Source organism: Scyliorhinus torazame, chromosome 17 (assembly GCF_047496885.1).
Source record: "Scyliorhinus torazame isolate Kashiwa2021f chromosome 17, sScyTor2.1, whole genome shotgun sequence".
Taxonomy (NCBI): domain Eukaryota; kingdom Metazoa; phylum Chordata; class Chondrichthyes; order Carcharhiniformes; family Scyliorhinidae; genus Scyliorhinus; species Scyliorhinus torazame.
In genome coordinates this window covers 41,462,439-41,478,671 of record NC_092723.1, presented here as the reverse complement: position 1 = coordinate 41,478,671, position 16,233 = coordinate 41,462,439, and the positions used below count along the sequence as shown (strand labels likewise).

At 43.3% G+C, this 16,233-nt stretch overlaps 1 long non-coding RNA gene across 1 annotated transcript in view; it reads left to right on the top strand.

The window, feature by feature from the left end:
• The first annotated feature begins 1,471 nt into the window (after window positions 1–1,471).
• LOC140393528 (uncharacterized) overlaps window positions 1,472–16,233 on the top strand; it is a 53,791-nt gene continuing 39,029 nt past the window's right edge. The window contains exon 1 of the long non-coding RNA XR_011935649.1: window positions 1,472–1,779. This is a non-coding gene — a long non-coding RNA (uncharacterized lncRNA). The remainder of the gene's footprint in view (window positions 1,780–16,233) is intronic.

Below are 16,233 nucleotides of genomic sequence, written 5' to 3'. Positions count from 1 at the left end.
GGATCTGGTTCCAAGTCCAGCAGCCCTTGCTGCACACTTCGAATTTGTTTTCGTTGGACCTAGTACCGCTGGCCCCTATCGGAGATGCAGATCTGCACAGAGCAGCAAAATGGCCAAGCTTCTTGCAGTTGAGACATTGCCTGCCTCTCGCGGGGCATTGTCGCTTTAAATGGGCGGTGCCGCAGTTGGGGCACGTCATTACGTCGACGTCGTGACGTTCGGTGTTTTGTTGCGCCTGCGTGGTGCAGTCAGCCGCTGCTCGCACCTGTACAGTGAAGTCTTCGACCGCTTCGTTTTCCCGACCGTGGTGCGCAAACGTGGGAGCCCTGGAAAAGCGCGCGAAATGGCCGCCTTCATCGATGCTCAGGCCCCGCATTCAGGCGATGGCCTGTACACTCTCAGCCTCGTGGGAGGCGGTTGGTCCTGCTCTGCCGACTTCAGGCGGGAATAGTGACTTTTCGCCAGTTCGTGGACTTTGCACGTCTCGATGGCCACTGGCAAGGTCATATTTTTTATTTTTAGGAGCTGCTCCCGCAGGGCGTCGGAGTGGACGCCAAACACAATCTGATCCCTGATGAGGGAGTCAGCGGTGTCTCTGTAGTTGCAGGACTGCGTTAGAATGCGAAGCTGAGTAAGAAAAGACAGAAAAGGCTCGTCCTTACCCTGAAGGCGCAGCTGGAATACATAACGCTCGAAGCTTTCATTTGTCTCGACCTCGCAGTGACTGTCGAATTTTGCGAGGACAGAGCAGGGCGATCTTTCGCGCATCGGAGGCACTTTCGAGGCCCGAGGTCTCAAGATATAGGCTGAATTTTTGCTTGAAGGCCCGCCAGTTGGTGCCAAGGTTCCTGGAGATGCAGAACTGCGGAGGTGCCTGGATCTTTTCCATGCCACAGGAAGGCAGTTGCTGGTTTTCAGAGAATTTTCAAAGGTAAATTACTTAGAGGCAGTAGCCACTTCTGGTATCATGTCGTGTTGTTCACCCTGGGGTAACACGGATTGCACACGATGCAATTAACTGATCAGGTATACACCAAACGAAGGCGTTGGTTCAATAAAAGATTTATTGAACTCTAGCAACAAAACACACAGCTGCCTGTGGGTTGACTCTCTATTACCCTAAGTAAACTAAAGCTAACTATCTAGACCAGGCTAGCTCTGATCCACGTGTTGGAGGTGTTGAATGATTTGTACACCCTGACTATCACTATAGCTATCCCCAGTGGAAAGAGGCAGAGTGCTGATTCCTCATGTATTTTATAGGTGTAAGTCTCCCTCTGGTGTCCTGTCTTGTGATTGGTCGTGTTCTGTTCTGTACATTGATTGGATCACCTGGATGTCTGTCACTGCCTGCTTTTACCTCATGATGTGCATGGGTGCATATTATGACAACTACCATTATTGTGTCAACAAACCTAGGTCCTAGAGAAATAGTTGCAGCTGGAGCCCACCTTCCTGATACTGTTGTCTTTTAGGACAGCAGCTCTTGTTAAGACTCTGGTCTTCCCGTAAAGAGCAATGCCAATAGAATATGAGAAGCGAGACTAGAATTTTCAGGACCATCATCCAGAAATGCAGCCAGCAGTGACTTTCTGCCATGAGCCAGTTGCCAGGAGATGAGGACCACTTCAGTTCCATAACCCTCCTGCATTGTGTAAGGAGTCACCCATCTCCTGTGATCATAGGTGGGATCAGCTCAAGAATGGAAGTAGCACTAGAATAGATAATAGAAAGTAATGTGTCAGCACCCGGGGCGGTATGATGTTCAGAAAGGGTAAGGTGAGTGTCTTCACTGTATTAAAGCAGAATATGTAATAGCATAGCACATTGTTAATCATGGAGGTTATACATACAGGAAATGGTGCCCTTATTTGATGCTGGCTTCCTACTCAAGTGCAAATTTCCAGCACAGTCAGGTCAGCATGGACTGAGGCATTTTTGTGGAAATGAGTATGGGAATGAGGACATGACTCTTTACCTGAAACTGTGAGAGATGTAGGTCTGGCTGTATTGTTCAAGGTTATACAGTTACAGTGTAAAGGCTTTCACGAATAGCTGTCCTCTGAAGATCCTTGCAGTTTTAAGCAAGGACTCCTCGGAGTGGATTCATTGTAATGTTCTGTGCCCTGTAGTACTGGAGCTGGCACCTCTTCCTCAGCCATATCAAGCCACAAACCTACCGGACTAGTGTCATGGCCAGCGATGGCATTTCATATACATGACTTCAAACATGGACTTTGTTGCTATGCAAGTTCTGGAACTGTCTTTTATATTTTTAAAATAAGGTTGCTAAGCTGGCTGCCAAAGGGTCAAATGACTGTTGCAACTTCAACAGAGAATGTTTCAAACTTCCACAAAGTTCCAAATTGATTCATGGTGGGTGGAGGTCTCTCCTTTGAATGGATATGCCCAGACAGCAACCCTCTCTGGAATTCACAACTCAGAATTCAGAATCAAAGTATCTCCATGTTCTGTGGCCCAGAGTTTTGCCACAACATAGGGACAGAAATGCCCGAACATTGTAGGTCCCGGCTCAAACATGACTCTTCCCATTTTTACAGGGATAGGAACAGGGGTCATTTGTGTTTCATGCATGGGGCAGCACGGTGGCACAGTGGGAGGCACTGCAGTCTCACGGCGCCAAGGTCCCAGGTTCGATCCCGGCTCTGGGTCATTGTCCGTGTGGAGTTTGCACATTCTCCCCGTGTCTGCGTGGGTTTCGCCACCACAACCCAAAAGATGTGCAGGATAGGTGGATTGGACACGCTAAATTACCCCTTAATTGGAAAAAATGAATTGGGTACTATAATTTCTTTTTAAATAAAATTGTGTTTCATGCATGTGTGGTTTACAGAGACAGCTGGCCATTTAAATCATCAACTTCCAATACTCAACTTGGTATTTGATAGGCCAGGAGTGTGAAACCAAATGTGTGCAGAGTAGACCTGGTAAGAACAGATCTGAACTTTGTGGATTTGTTTGGAAAGCCAGAGTACCCAATTGGAGTGGTAAATTGTTAAACATCGACACAAATGTGAGTAAAAGGTGCATACAGCCTAACTGTTAAGCTCATTAACTGTCAACAGACCTGTCAAAAGCACCTGTCCAGAGGACTTGTCAAAAGCACCTGTTAAATTGAACTGTTAGGTTTCAAAGCATTTACAGTCTTGACCTTTAGATCTTAGAAAAAATGCCCTGAGTATGGAAGAAAGATCATTGCTTGCTGTTTCACTCTGTCTGTTGACATAAGCCTGAGGGTTTCCATTAGTGGATTGCTGCTGCATGACGTAATACACAACCATCCATGACCACAGTTGGGTACCTGCCATGTTACACTTTGATTGACAACTACAAGTGATTGTAGACTATTTGAAGTTGGATTATGAATTCCGATGCTTGGTGTAATAAGGGATTATGCACTTGAATGAAATATTTGTTGTTATGAGGTCTTATGTAGTTGAAAGAATGTAAATGTAGTAAATGGGTTTTTAGTTGTTTTCAATATAATGAAGTTTGCAATAAACACCTAGAACTTAGATTTTTATTTTATCAAATTTCTACTTGGGTCTTGAGGTCTGCCTCAGGTACATAATGGGTGAGTTGGAATGGTAGGTGTCAGGACAAAGACTAGCGAATGGGAGCATGGGTTTCCATGAGTTGGCAATAAGTTGGCCTGGGGCTATACAGGAGTATAGTTGGCATGGAGAGTATGAAGGGTGATGGAGGTGGGTACAGGGCAGAGGATGGCATGGATGGGGGTGGGGAGTGTGTGGGTTTAAAAAAATAAATTTAGAGTACCCAATTATATATTTTTCCCAATTAAGGGGTAATTTAGCGTGGCCAATTCACCTACCCTGCATATCTTTGGGTTGTGAGGGTGAGACCCTCGCAGACACGTAGAGAATGTACAAACTCCACACGGACAGTGACCCGGAGCCGGCATCGAACCCGGGTCCTCAGCGTCGTGAGGCAGCAGGGCTAACCACAGCATCACTGTGCCACCCTATGTGTGTGGGGGGTGGGGGAGGGGGGGCAGGGTTAAGGGGATGTGAGATGTGGGGGTTGGAGAGACATTTTATGTTTCTTTTTTCATTTTTGCACACAGTGCCACAGCCCTGAGGTGGACCTTCTGCCCAACCCGCTCTTGATTCTGGCATTTCTCTCACTACTTCGGGGGTGGCATGCCCTGGTTTCTAATTTACTCGGCAACCCTCAGACTGAAAAGTCAATGGTCAGGCGGACACTTTTAAAAATCAAGTTTGCAGAGTCCTGACTCTGCGCGCTTGAATCGTGGATGAAAACCCAGGCCTGTGTCTACAAGTTTGCAATTTGACGAAAAAGAGCTATTGAGACCATCAAAGCAAAGTCGCCACAGTCTCAGATGACCATTGGCAGCTTTGCCCTTTGAAGGAGGAGAGCTGACTAGTGGTGATTTAACCTGAGGATCACCTCAGGTGAAGGGCAAGGTTGAAAAGATGGTGCCTTCATGAATAACCTCAACCAGTAAGGGACCAATTATCCACGAGTTAAGTGTGGAAGACCATTATTTATCTCCTGTTTTGTAGTGATGGTTTTGAACATCCAAACCATTCTGGTGTCGGTCATGTGACCAAACTGGGTTTGATATAACAAATTCTATCTAAAGACCCAGAGACAATCCTAATATGTACAAAATAAAAATAGGATGCAGTAAAAGGATATACACATATGATTCCAAATAAAGATACTTCTAATACTACAACGCTATGTACCAGATCACTAGTCATACTGATTGTCGCCAGGAGGTGGCTGTGTTATCCTATGGCATAATTCAATGGAATAATTCAAGCTACATCATATTGCATTTTTCATTAAAGAAACACATATTGAATATTGCTCAGTTAAAGAGATTACACAGTGGTCTGCAATTAAGCATGATTTTCATACAATAAGTGAACTCAACAATGTATGGATGATGTAGGCAAAAACATGTCATTGGATCCTTTGGGAAGCAGCTCTATCAAATTCCATTTCAATATTCAGTTGTTTTGGAAAACCGAAAATTGCATTGACTTTTGTTGTGAACCGTAATTCATCGAGTGTTTCTTAGTCTAATGGGGCAAATAGGCTTTACATATCCAAAATCAAAATACTCCGGTTGCTGAAAATTCGAAATAAAAACAGAAGATGCTGCAAATACTCAGCAGAACCAACGATATCGGTGGAGAAAGATACACAGCCAAGCTTTCAGATTGGTGCTCTTTCATCAGAATTTTATATATTGTAAAATTGTAAACAGTTTCACTGGGTGGAGTCGCTTTATAAAATGTCCAGTGGCAAAATCGGTGGCATGAATTGTACTAAATTATTATGTAGATCCTTCTCTGTTCATGGAATTTTATGAACCCTGGACAAGTTAAGTAACTGCAATAAGGTAAACTAGAAGAAAAATTAAGAGGTTTGTGCTGAAACCCACAAATCCTTCCTTTAAAATATCCTTTACGGCTACCAGTCTAACCACCACCTTCAAACACTTCACCGACTACCAAACACAATCGTATCTGCTCCACCACGTGAGAGGAGTTAGCTTTGGCGTGTCAAACTTTGTTTAATTGATTATTTTATACCAGAATCTACTGTCAGTTCATTTGTTGTAATAAAAAACTGGTAGCCACAGAGGATTTCTGGTAACTCAGCTAAATGTTACCAAATGCTAAGAGTTATACAGGCAACAAGGCAAAGTTCAGAAAATAAAAAGTCTTCCTCCCACCATTGGAACGAAAAGTTTACTCATGCTGATTTTTCACAGTAACTTCATTGCAGTGTTAATGCAAGCCTACTTGTGATGTCATGTGAGTGCCCCTTTAAAAAAGGTTTGGTCTCTTATCATGTGACTTATAGCACAGCTTCTGTGATGTCATTTTGTGGGTGGAGCTGGGCTGTGGCTGTCAGGCGAGAGGGTTTTGTTTGCGTTTCAGTTTTCGTTTGGTTGCTTTGGACTGCAGAAGGAAGAAGAAGTATTTTCTACTCCTACCACTTTCGGTGGTAATAGGAGAATGGTAATTTTAAAGATAGAGTTGCTTTCCAGAAGGAGTTTGAAACTGCTGGTTGACACTGGATCAGAATCTCAGGGAAAGGATCAGTCATTCTCAAGTGGGAATACAGTGTGCTGGGCCACGCCTTTGAAAGGGGTTTTGGTTTGTTGGATTTTATTATTGAATTGGAACAGCTAAGGGGGAATTCATTAAGTGTTATATACATAGATTACTGTAGCTGTTGTGTTGTCTTTATGTTTGTAATTGATTAAAAAAATTCTTGCTCTGTTTATATATATATATATGTTAACTACATTGTTAGAATAAACCTTGTTTTGATTAAAGCGTCTAGAAAGTCTGATGAATCACACCTGAAGTGAAGGCTTTTGTGCTCATCCTAGCCAAATTCAACATAAAGGTTATAGGTCAGGTGAACTTCATAATACACTTTGGAGTTTCTAAGCCCTGGCCCACAACAAATTGGGGGCTCGTCAGATAAAAGTCTATCATGATTTGGTTGGCTTAGTGAACTTATTGACAGTGAGGGGTGAGCATCTTTGTGTTTGCTTTTCAGGTGTTGTATCCCAGCAGTTTAAATAGGGAGTGTGCTGTGGACAATGGCTCTTTCAGTGGCTCAGACATTTTTCGGGGTGGAGAGGGTCATGCGCGGAAGCTTACAAACGGTGAATAAAACAAGGCTTTTAGAATTAGCAAAAACATTGCAGTTAACATTGCCTGACAAAGTACGGAAAGAAGAGGTAATTGCGGTGGTAGCTGAGCATTTAAAATTGCCTGAGACACAGTCAGAATCATTGGAACTGGCAAGAATTCAATTACAGATGAAACAGCTTGAACATGAAAAAGAATTAAAGATGCTTCACCACCAGGCCCTGTATTTCGTCTTCATTATCCGCGGTCTTTGCCTTCACGACCCGAAGCTCCTGCTCCTGGGTCTTTTGTTCCTCCTTTAGCCCTTCAACCGCCTGTAATATTGGGGCCAGCAGCTCCTTCTTCATCTCCTTTTTAAGTTCTTCCACACAGCGCCGCAGGAACTCTTGTTGGTCAGGGCCCCATACTAGACGGCCACCTTCCGACGCCATCTTGCTTTGTGCTTGCTTTCCTTGCCGCTGCTCCAGAGGATCCTCCGCAATCCGGCCACATTCCGCTCCTTTTTCCATCTGTGTCCAGGGGGAATTCCCTTCTGGTTTACCGCACAGTGTTTTTAGCCGTTAAAATTGCCGTTAGGGCTCCTATTAAGAGCCCAAAAGTCCGTTCCACCGGGAGCTGTCGAAACGTGCGACTTAGCTGGTCATCGCCGCACCCGGAAGTCATCCTGTACTTGAACCATCTTGAAGTTGATGATTTATTTATTTTTCTTGGGGGGAGGTGTCATGCGAGAGTGCCTTTAAGAACTGGATGTTTAAGCAATGTACCTTTAAGAAAACAGTGATGCCATAGGGTGGGTGGAGCTCAGCTCAGTTCAGCCATTTTGCAGTTTGGTTTTGCAGTTTGAAAAGTGCCTGGCTGGTTTTGCTGAGAGCAGTTTAAAAGTGCCTGGCTGTTTTGCTGTGAGCTGATTAAAAGGAGAAAGCCAGTTTGAGACAGCAGTTTTAGAAGTTCTGGTTTGCTGTGAGTTGCTTGAAGGGAGAAAGCCAGTTGGAAAAAACAGTTGGTGTGTGTCTGTCTGTTTCCAGAGAGCTGCAGGAAGAAAGCAAAGTGCTGGAGCTGAAGTCAACCAAGCTAATATATCTCTGCCATTCTACAGAAACTATATATATCCTTTAACCTGATGTGATACTGTTTAAAGGTGTTAAGTTTGAAGGAACAGTTTCAGGAGTTATTTACTGTTGCAATATTTTCTGAGTTATCTTTGAAGTAAGGAGTGTTAAGAGATCCAATGTTTATTTAAGATGTTCAGTTGAGTTCATGGAATAAACAGTGTTTTGTGTTTAAAAACCCACGTGTCCATAATTGTAATCCCACACCTAGGGAACAAGCCGTGTGCTAGGAACTTACCGAATTTGATCTACTCCAGGCCTGAAATTTAATGCCTATAGAAGTCTGACAGGGTCAGTTAGCAGAGTATGTGTTTAGTAACGCTGACGGCATGGGTTCAATCTCCATGCTGGCTGAGATAGCACTTTAGGGCCTATATCTTCTATTTGCTCCATTATAATATCATGGAACCACGATTAGAACATGAGACCATAAGATCTAGGAGCATAATTAGGCCATTCAGCCCATCGAGTTTGCTCTGCCATTCGATCATGGCTGTTATGTTTCTCATCTCCATTCTCCTGCCTTCTCCCCGTAACCCCTCACACCCTTATAATTCAAGAAACTATCTATTTCTGCCTTAGCCACTCTTGGACAACTTCGGGTGCTACATGAAGGCAGAGAAAGCCTTTTGAAAAGAGTTGTTCTTCTTGATCTCAATTGTGTCTTTCTCCTCTATTTCTCAGGCTGTGAAACTTCTGGTATTGATGTTTCCATTTTTCATCAGCCCTTCTCCTGTGTTTCCCATGCCTGTCTTTCTGCCCTGCTGCCAGTCAATCTAACATTGAATGCTGCATATGTAACCCCACACACTCAAAGTTCCTCTCCCAAATGCTGTTATCCTTAGTGAAATATGCACAGGACTGACCCACTCAGATTCATCATTACAAGGTCATGCAAAGAGGCCAATTAGAGAGAATGGGAAGCACAGACCAAGAAAAAGCTATTTAATTTCTTCTGGAATTTATTCTGCAAGGTCACAGTACCCCGGGTAAGCGTAGAATTTTGTGGAGATGCCATACCTTTGCTCCAGCTTCATCATACTCCATCAACAAGTTTCAAGTACTCATTATCCACTGAAAATTCTGTTAAGTTTTGGGAATAAACTCTGTTCCAAGAGTAACCAACCTGTGTATCTTCCTAATTGTCTGCTTGTTTGAAAATGGATGTTTTTAGTCCATTAGAGGTAATTGCGACAACTGTGTAAAAACTACATTGGAATGTAAACTGCTATACTAACATAAAAAGGAATCCTTAGCATTCGGATTACCATTTCAAAATATCACCTGGCAGCAAGTGTGCAATAAAATTGAACTTTAAAATTACAAAGCACAAAAAATTAGCAAGACTTATCTACTCACTTGATAAGTGCAATATTTTGTCTGTTTTTTTTTGTCAGAAAATTATCTTTAACCAGTACAATCATTGAAAGATTCTTCACTCTAGACTGTAAAAATGTGTATATTCCAATTAGTTTATCATGATTCAAACTAAAATTAACTGGTACTTGAGTCCGCATGGTCATTGGAATTGGTGAATGTAATGATGTAACCGTAATATCAGCTGGTTTCTTGGTCTTCTAAAATGGGTGCACCGGCATCGTAAGTAAAGAACTAATTCTGAACAAAGTTGCAAGAATGGACAATAATATATAATTGAATTTTTATGAGGCACAATAAGAGTTGGACCTTCTCCCGACGAAAGATTAAAATTCTGCCTCATTTACACATTACTTAAGTAAGAACATGCAAAATATTCTAAATATCTAATGAACTCAGGCAAAACTGCCATTTTATTTCCCCTCGTAAGGTTTAACGCAGACAAAATCAATTTGGACAGCACGCCGAGAGAGAAAGAGAAATATCCAATTTGCATTTTAAAATTACTTAACATCATTAATAATCAAAAGTAGAATGGAAATATTACCCCTATGTCATTCTGCTGAGTGGCATTTTGTTTTATATTTATATATAATGTCAGAATGGACTTTTTTTTTTAGTACATTGGCTGTTTCTGCTCCTAACGTACAGGATCAGATCAGATGATTTTTTTTGGTAGGTCTTGAGTTTTAATACATTTGCTGTCCAGCTGTATAGAATCAAAGGGCAGGGTATCTTCATGGATCAGATTTGAAGCAGCAGATGACTATTTTTAAATGAAATTTGATATCAAAATGATTATCTATACTTCAGAGATTTTAATGGCATCCATCGATTTAAAGTGAAATTTATTTAAAATGACTAAAACAACCTATTTTTGATCATCGTTGTCGACTCCTCAGCTGGATTGCCTCATAAGCTCAGAGCATCAGATTCGATATGCCAACAGATCTTTTATCCTTGAACTGTTTTCATACTATTTATTTTGAAAAATAAATTTGCATAATATTCCAGAGCTCAAAGTCATATTATTTCAATAATTTTTAATTTTCAGGTTTGGATGTGTGAAGAATTTCATATAACGAAAATGTGATAAGTGGTTTTAAGTCAAAAAAGTTACTACATTTAGCTATGATGGAAAATTACAACTTTCAACCTGATTCCTTTTTTGACTTATGTCATTTAACTTGTATGCACGCTTTTGGAGACCGCAGGTAGTGAGCAGATATAGAACATCAGAAAAAAGGAAAGAAAATGTACTTTTTATTGTGGGCATCAAAACTGATGGACCTTTAGCACAGAAAGACACATGTTTGAGTGGCAAATATTGCTGGGACTCCAAAAAATCACTGGGGTGTGCAGATGGTAGCTTTTCTGTTTACCTGCAAGGGCCAGTACAGATTTAGACACCTGAGACATTTCAGGGAATTTGAAATAAAAGTGCTTTGATATGCTAGTATGGTCAAACCCATTTATATGCAAATCAGTTTAATGTAACATACATTTTATAGGTCATTCTGGTCATCCAGACTCATCACGGGATTAACAGCACTTTAGTAGACTAATACTTTAATTAGTTCAATGCTTTAAAAAAATAATATTATCTGTTCCATATTTCACTCCATGCCTCACCGCCTCTCCAGATATGTCACCCTGTAGTCCATCTATTTTATTTGAGCACTCTGGAGTTGGAGGAATTGCATGCGAAGTAGGGCATGTATGGTGCATTGGGATGTGTTGTGGAAACTATACTTGCCTCATTTCAACCGTCAGAGCCTTTGCACATGCACAGACTGGGAGCAGGCTACACTTGCGCGTTTGTGGATTACATTTTGGGCCCAGTGTGCCTATGCATGAAGGAAATAAACAGCATGAAAGCCCTTTGCAGCAGTAGTGTTCTGCACAGCATGGCTGAAGAGCTGAACTTGTGATGGGAGTTGGTGCTCGAGTGCAGACTCGGGAAGCTCGGGAAACGGAATCTCAGTAGACAAGATTGAAACCCCACTGGGTGGGCCATCGTTGATGCTGTCCAAGTTGGAACAATGTTTGGAGAGAATTCCAAAGTGAGATCTTTGAAGTGAAGATTGGAATTCTTCCAAAGAGAGATCAAGTATCAGAGAGATTAGTTCACTCATGGTGTTACTGATGACCGGGTGTGTTGAGAAAGCCATAGAATCTCTTTGGTTTGCTTTTGGCATTATTGTGCAGTGTGGTGTGTTGGACCCCAGTTTTCCTGTTAATTCAAATGTACTTTGTATTAACCCTAAATGTTAGAATATAAGATAGATATCGTAAGTTGTTTAATGTTTCTGACCCTCATCGTAAGATGTTATAACCCGCACGAGATCTACGGGATTGGAGCAATCAACCTCCCCGTGAACTCACCAAATATTAGCTCCCCACTTAAAGGGGTGGGGAAACCTAAAACATCCATAGTTGAGTCTTGTATAAAGTCTGTCAGGTACCGATTGTTCCGGCTGGGATCTGGTGTATGTTGTAAATACTAGTGTGTGTTAATAAACCAAGTTTTCTTAAAATTACTCGGTCCAGACTCGTTCATGGTCTCAAAACTGGTGATGATGGTACAACTGAATTGCTGTCAACATTGCTACACTGTCGGGTGAACCACCTCCCTTATTCTGCTTTCCCAAGGTTGGACTTTGTTTCTGAATATATGAGTGCAATTATGCGCACATCAAGAAAGAAGGTCTGGCAGTGGCCTGGCAGTGGTCTTCGCTGTGAAGAAATTCCATCAGTACATGTATGGCCGACATCACACGATCATCACGGACAACAGGCCACTGCTCAGTCTTTTTAAGGAAAACAAGGTGATTCATCCCATCGCGTCAGCTAGGATACAACATTGGGCCCTTTTGCTGGCCGCCTACAAGTGCTCAGCGAGGTATGGTACCGACAGTCTGGACCCGCATGGGATCTGTGTATATTGTAAATACTAGTGTGTGTTAATAAACCAAGTTTCCTTAAAGATAGTTGGTCCGGACTTATTTGTGGTCAACAAAATAAACTTTATTTTTGCTTGTTTAAAACCCGTAGAATCTTGTGACTTACTCTTCTGAGCAAGTGCCTTGAATTTCAAATCACGTCTAGATCAAACAAAACGTTATTGGACCCTAACTGGATCGCACCAACAACTCAGGGGCCTGATCTAGGATCATAACATATGGAAACAAGAGATGTTCATTACCAGCAACATAAATTTAACATATAGTATGAGAAGTCATTTTGTTTGGTAGCGAAAAGGGATGGAAACGTTTTTTCTGCCCCCAAATCAATCTCCACCTCCACCAGAACCCCGTTGTGCATTTTGATACTCAACATGGGTTGATGAATGGATAGTAATCTTACTAAGCTAGATTCTGAGGAGGGAGAATCATGGTGCCAGTCTGGTTTCCTGCATAAGAACACATTGTTACGTTCTGTGTTGTGACCGTGGTAAAGATATGCACAGCACACCTAGTTGTTTGACTAGTAGGATAGTTTAATAACAAAAGGAACACATGGAAAGACAACTAACAAATGATAATACAAATGGTAACGAATAAGTGAATTCGCCTGGAGCTTCGTCTAATACAACTGGCCTCTAGTACAACTTACTACCAACTGCCCGATTGGTGGAGTCACATGGAGGATCACCGTTCCCACCTGCTGGCCGGATGTCGTACATTCAACTATATACATTGCTATGCATATGCACATCACCAGACTTACTGAGTTCAATCTGGAGTTATATGCTACAGTTGTTGCTAGAATTAACCTAGACAGCTGGAAGTGAGAGGTTTCTGAGCCAAGTCAGTGGAGAGTTTCAGTGATAATTTTTGCAGCTTATAGCAATTTTTTTGCAGTGACTTTAGGCTTGTTTCTCACTGCTTCGCAACCACAAGATGTGCATTCCCAAATGGCCAAATGGATGATAGTCACTAACCTGGCTGATATTGTGCCTGAGACCCCACATAGAATGGAACCATAGAATTCCTACAGCACAGAAGGAGGTCATTCAGCCCGTCAAGTCTGCATCGGCCCTCTGATAGAGCATCCTATCTAGGCCCACTCCCCTCCCTCCTATTCCCGTAACCCCATCAAACCGACACATCCTAGGTCACAGGGCAATTTAGCATGGCCAATCCACCTAATCTGCACATCTTCAGACTGCAGGAGGATGCTAGAGCACCCGGAGGAAACCCACGCTGACATGGGGAGAACATGCAAACTCCACACAGATAGTCAACCAAGGCCGGAAATGAACATGGGCCCCTGCCACTGTGAGGCAGCAGTGCCACTGCCCCACCCTAGCCCCATGCCTGTTTCTCGTCCGTATTTCAAGTTGAATGTGGCCCCTCCATGGTTTGCATGTCGTGGGCATTGCATGTCATTTTATCCTGCAGTAATATTGAGTAAACTAGTTAGCAATTGAGGTGTGCCAGCCGGTATAAGAGAGCTGAATAAGGGATGGCGCTGCTCTGGTAAAGTGAAGTAAGGAGTTTTATGGTGTGCATGGGAAATTGCTGTTCGGGTAACTAAGAAACCATATTGTAAGATTGAATTAATGTCCTCTCCTAACCAAATTATTTGGGAAGGTTGGTTGTGCAGCTGCTACTTTTAGCGGCTGAAGAATATGCTGGTGCCCAATGAAGGGAAAGTACCCGGTGTGCAACCTTGCCCTGGTCAGGTCACTGAGTGATACACAGCACTTGTCTCCAATCTTGGAGGTGCTATTGCCAGCGTGAATGACCTGTTGGTAGGTTTTCTGTCTCACATAGCCAATGCTCTGGCTTCCATTCTGTCCAATTTCAATAAAAGAGTGTGTGCAGATTGGACCTCAAAATTATTATTCTCTGCATCTGAGCTGTGCCCTTGTCTGGTTATCTCTGCCAGCATGTCCTGTAATCCGAAAAGTAACAAAATCATTCATGAGATACCCAGTCAAGTCAGCTGACAGTTGACTGACTGAAACCCAGCACTGCTACTCCCCTAAGTGTTACCCCCCAGCCTGTTTCCTCAGTCATCAGAATTGACCTTTTCAAGGCTGCATGCCAGAAGATTGCCCTTCTCTACATGGGGTTTCTGTCAATCTCTAATCCAGTGCAAAAGAAAATGAGGTTTGTAAGTGCGTTTCCAGATGCAACTCATTTTCCACTGGTGTAAAAACAGTGAAATTGTCTGGGTGGAATTTCCAGCATCTAATGCTTGCCCTGAGGAGAAGCGGCCAATGAGACTAGAACCGTTAAAAGAGGTTAGCGAGGGAACAGTAAAGGAAACATGTTCTCAAGCCCTGTCGAAAATGCCAATTGTGATGTTGGGCTTGAAAGTAGCCAATGAAACATCTCATCGTGGACAAACTCATTGTGGTGGTCTGAGATATACACTCTGGAGGCATATGATGGAAACATAAAGGGGATTATTAAGAAAGACATAGGCAAGCACAATATTGGCACAGGGTAACTATACACAGGTGCTCACTCCTCAGCTCCGGGGTTTACTCTGCCCAGCCCTTCTGCTCCCCAGTCCTGCACTGGCACGCTATTGGCCAAGGTTCACGTGTTCTTGTGCGATTGGCTCAGACCCTGTCACATGGTCCTGCGAGCCCGCCCCCTCTTAAAGGAGTCACATCTCCCCGCCTTAAATCCTTTACTTAACAACAAGATAACTATTTACAATATGATGCACATTTGGGATAGAAACATAAGGGAACTATTAAAGAGTCGATCAGTCTGGTGACCTTCTGATCATACTGGACTCCTCAAAACGACAGCCGGTCTGTCATCTCCTGGAACAATTGAGACTTCTGAAGCAGGTAGCAGAGTCCAAGTTTCAGCACCAACAACTGGACCAGCAAGTTTACCACTCGATGCAGGCACCACACACAAGGCAGCCTTCTGAATCCCTGTTTCCTCCTGTATGGGGACAACCCCAGGCACCCCACCGACGACATTGGGATTCAGCCTCTCTGGAAAAGGGGTTGCCGATCTCTGACTGCTTAAGTGGTCCACATGTTTTTAAAGTGTCCGACCAGACACTTTAACAACATAGAAACAGGCCTTGAACAGGCCACGACCATCCCAGATAAGCATGGTAGCCCCGAAGCGGAACTCCAGACCAAGACTGGGTCCCCTACTCAGAATAACTTGTCTCCTTTCTGAGCCGGGTGCTGGTCCTTCTGGGTGGCCTGTCCTGCTTCCACGATCCCAGACAAATTTGGAAACACTAAGTCAAGGCGTGTCTGAGGATGCCGACCCATCAAGAGCTCAGTGGGTATCACTCCAATTGTAGAATGAGGGGGGGTGGTGTCATACAGTAAAAAAATTGGAAAAGCAGAGGTGTGGCGGCCAATCTGATTGCCTTTGCGTTGAGTTTTTAAAAGTCCTGACTGCTCTCTCAGCCAACCCATTAGATGAAGAGTGGTGTCGAGTGGCCCTTATGTGCTGCATCCCATTAGGCCTGACAAAGCTTGGAATTCGACCCCTGGAATCAGAGTGCAATTATCTGAGATGGTGGACTATGAGTTGCAAACATGTGATGTAGGGCATTGACTGTCGCTGATGAGGTTGTGGCACCAACAACCACTTGGTCAGGGTGTCGACCAGGATTAAAAGCATTTGGTCTAGGAAAGGTCCAGCATGCACCTTGGTCCAGGGGCAACTTGGCCATTCCCAGGTGTGGATGTTGGCCAAATTGGGTAATGCCTTCTGTGACTGGCATGGTGCGATGTGCTGCACCAAGTCCTTGATAGCCTTATTGATGTGAGACCACCATATGGAGCTATGGGCCAGCATCTTCATCTTAATTTGCCCCGGGTGGGCACAGTGTAACTCCTGGAAGAGGAAGCTGGATGCCGAACCAGCACCAGTCATCTCCACAAAATCACCCTGTCTTCAGAAGTGAGTTCATTACGATGGGTCGCATATTCTCAGCTTTGTTGTGATGCCAACCAGATGAAATTGTTGTGATCAGATGAAATTGGCAGTGTGTCCAAAAGGTTCAAGGTGAGAACAATTCCTTGAGGGGCCGATGGAGATGGAGAACCCTTCTGGAGAGGATGTCTGCTC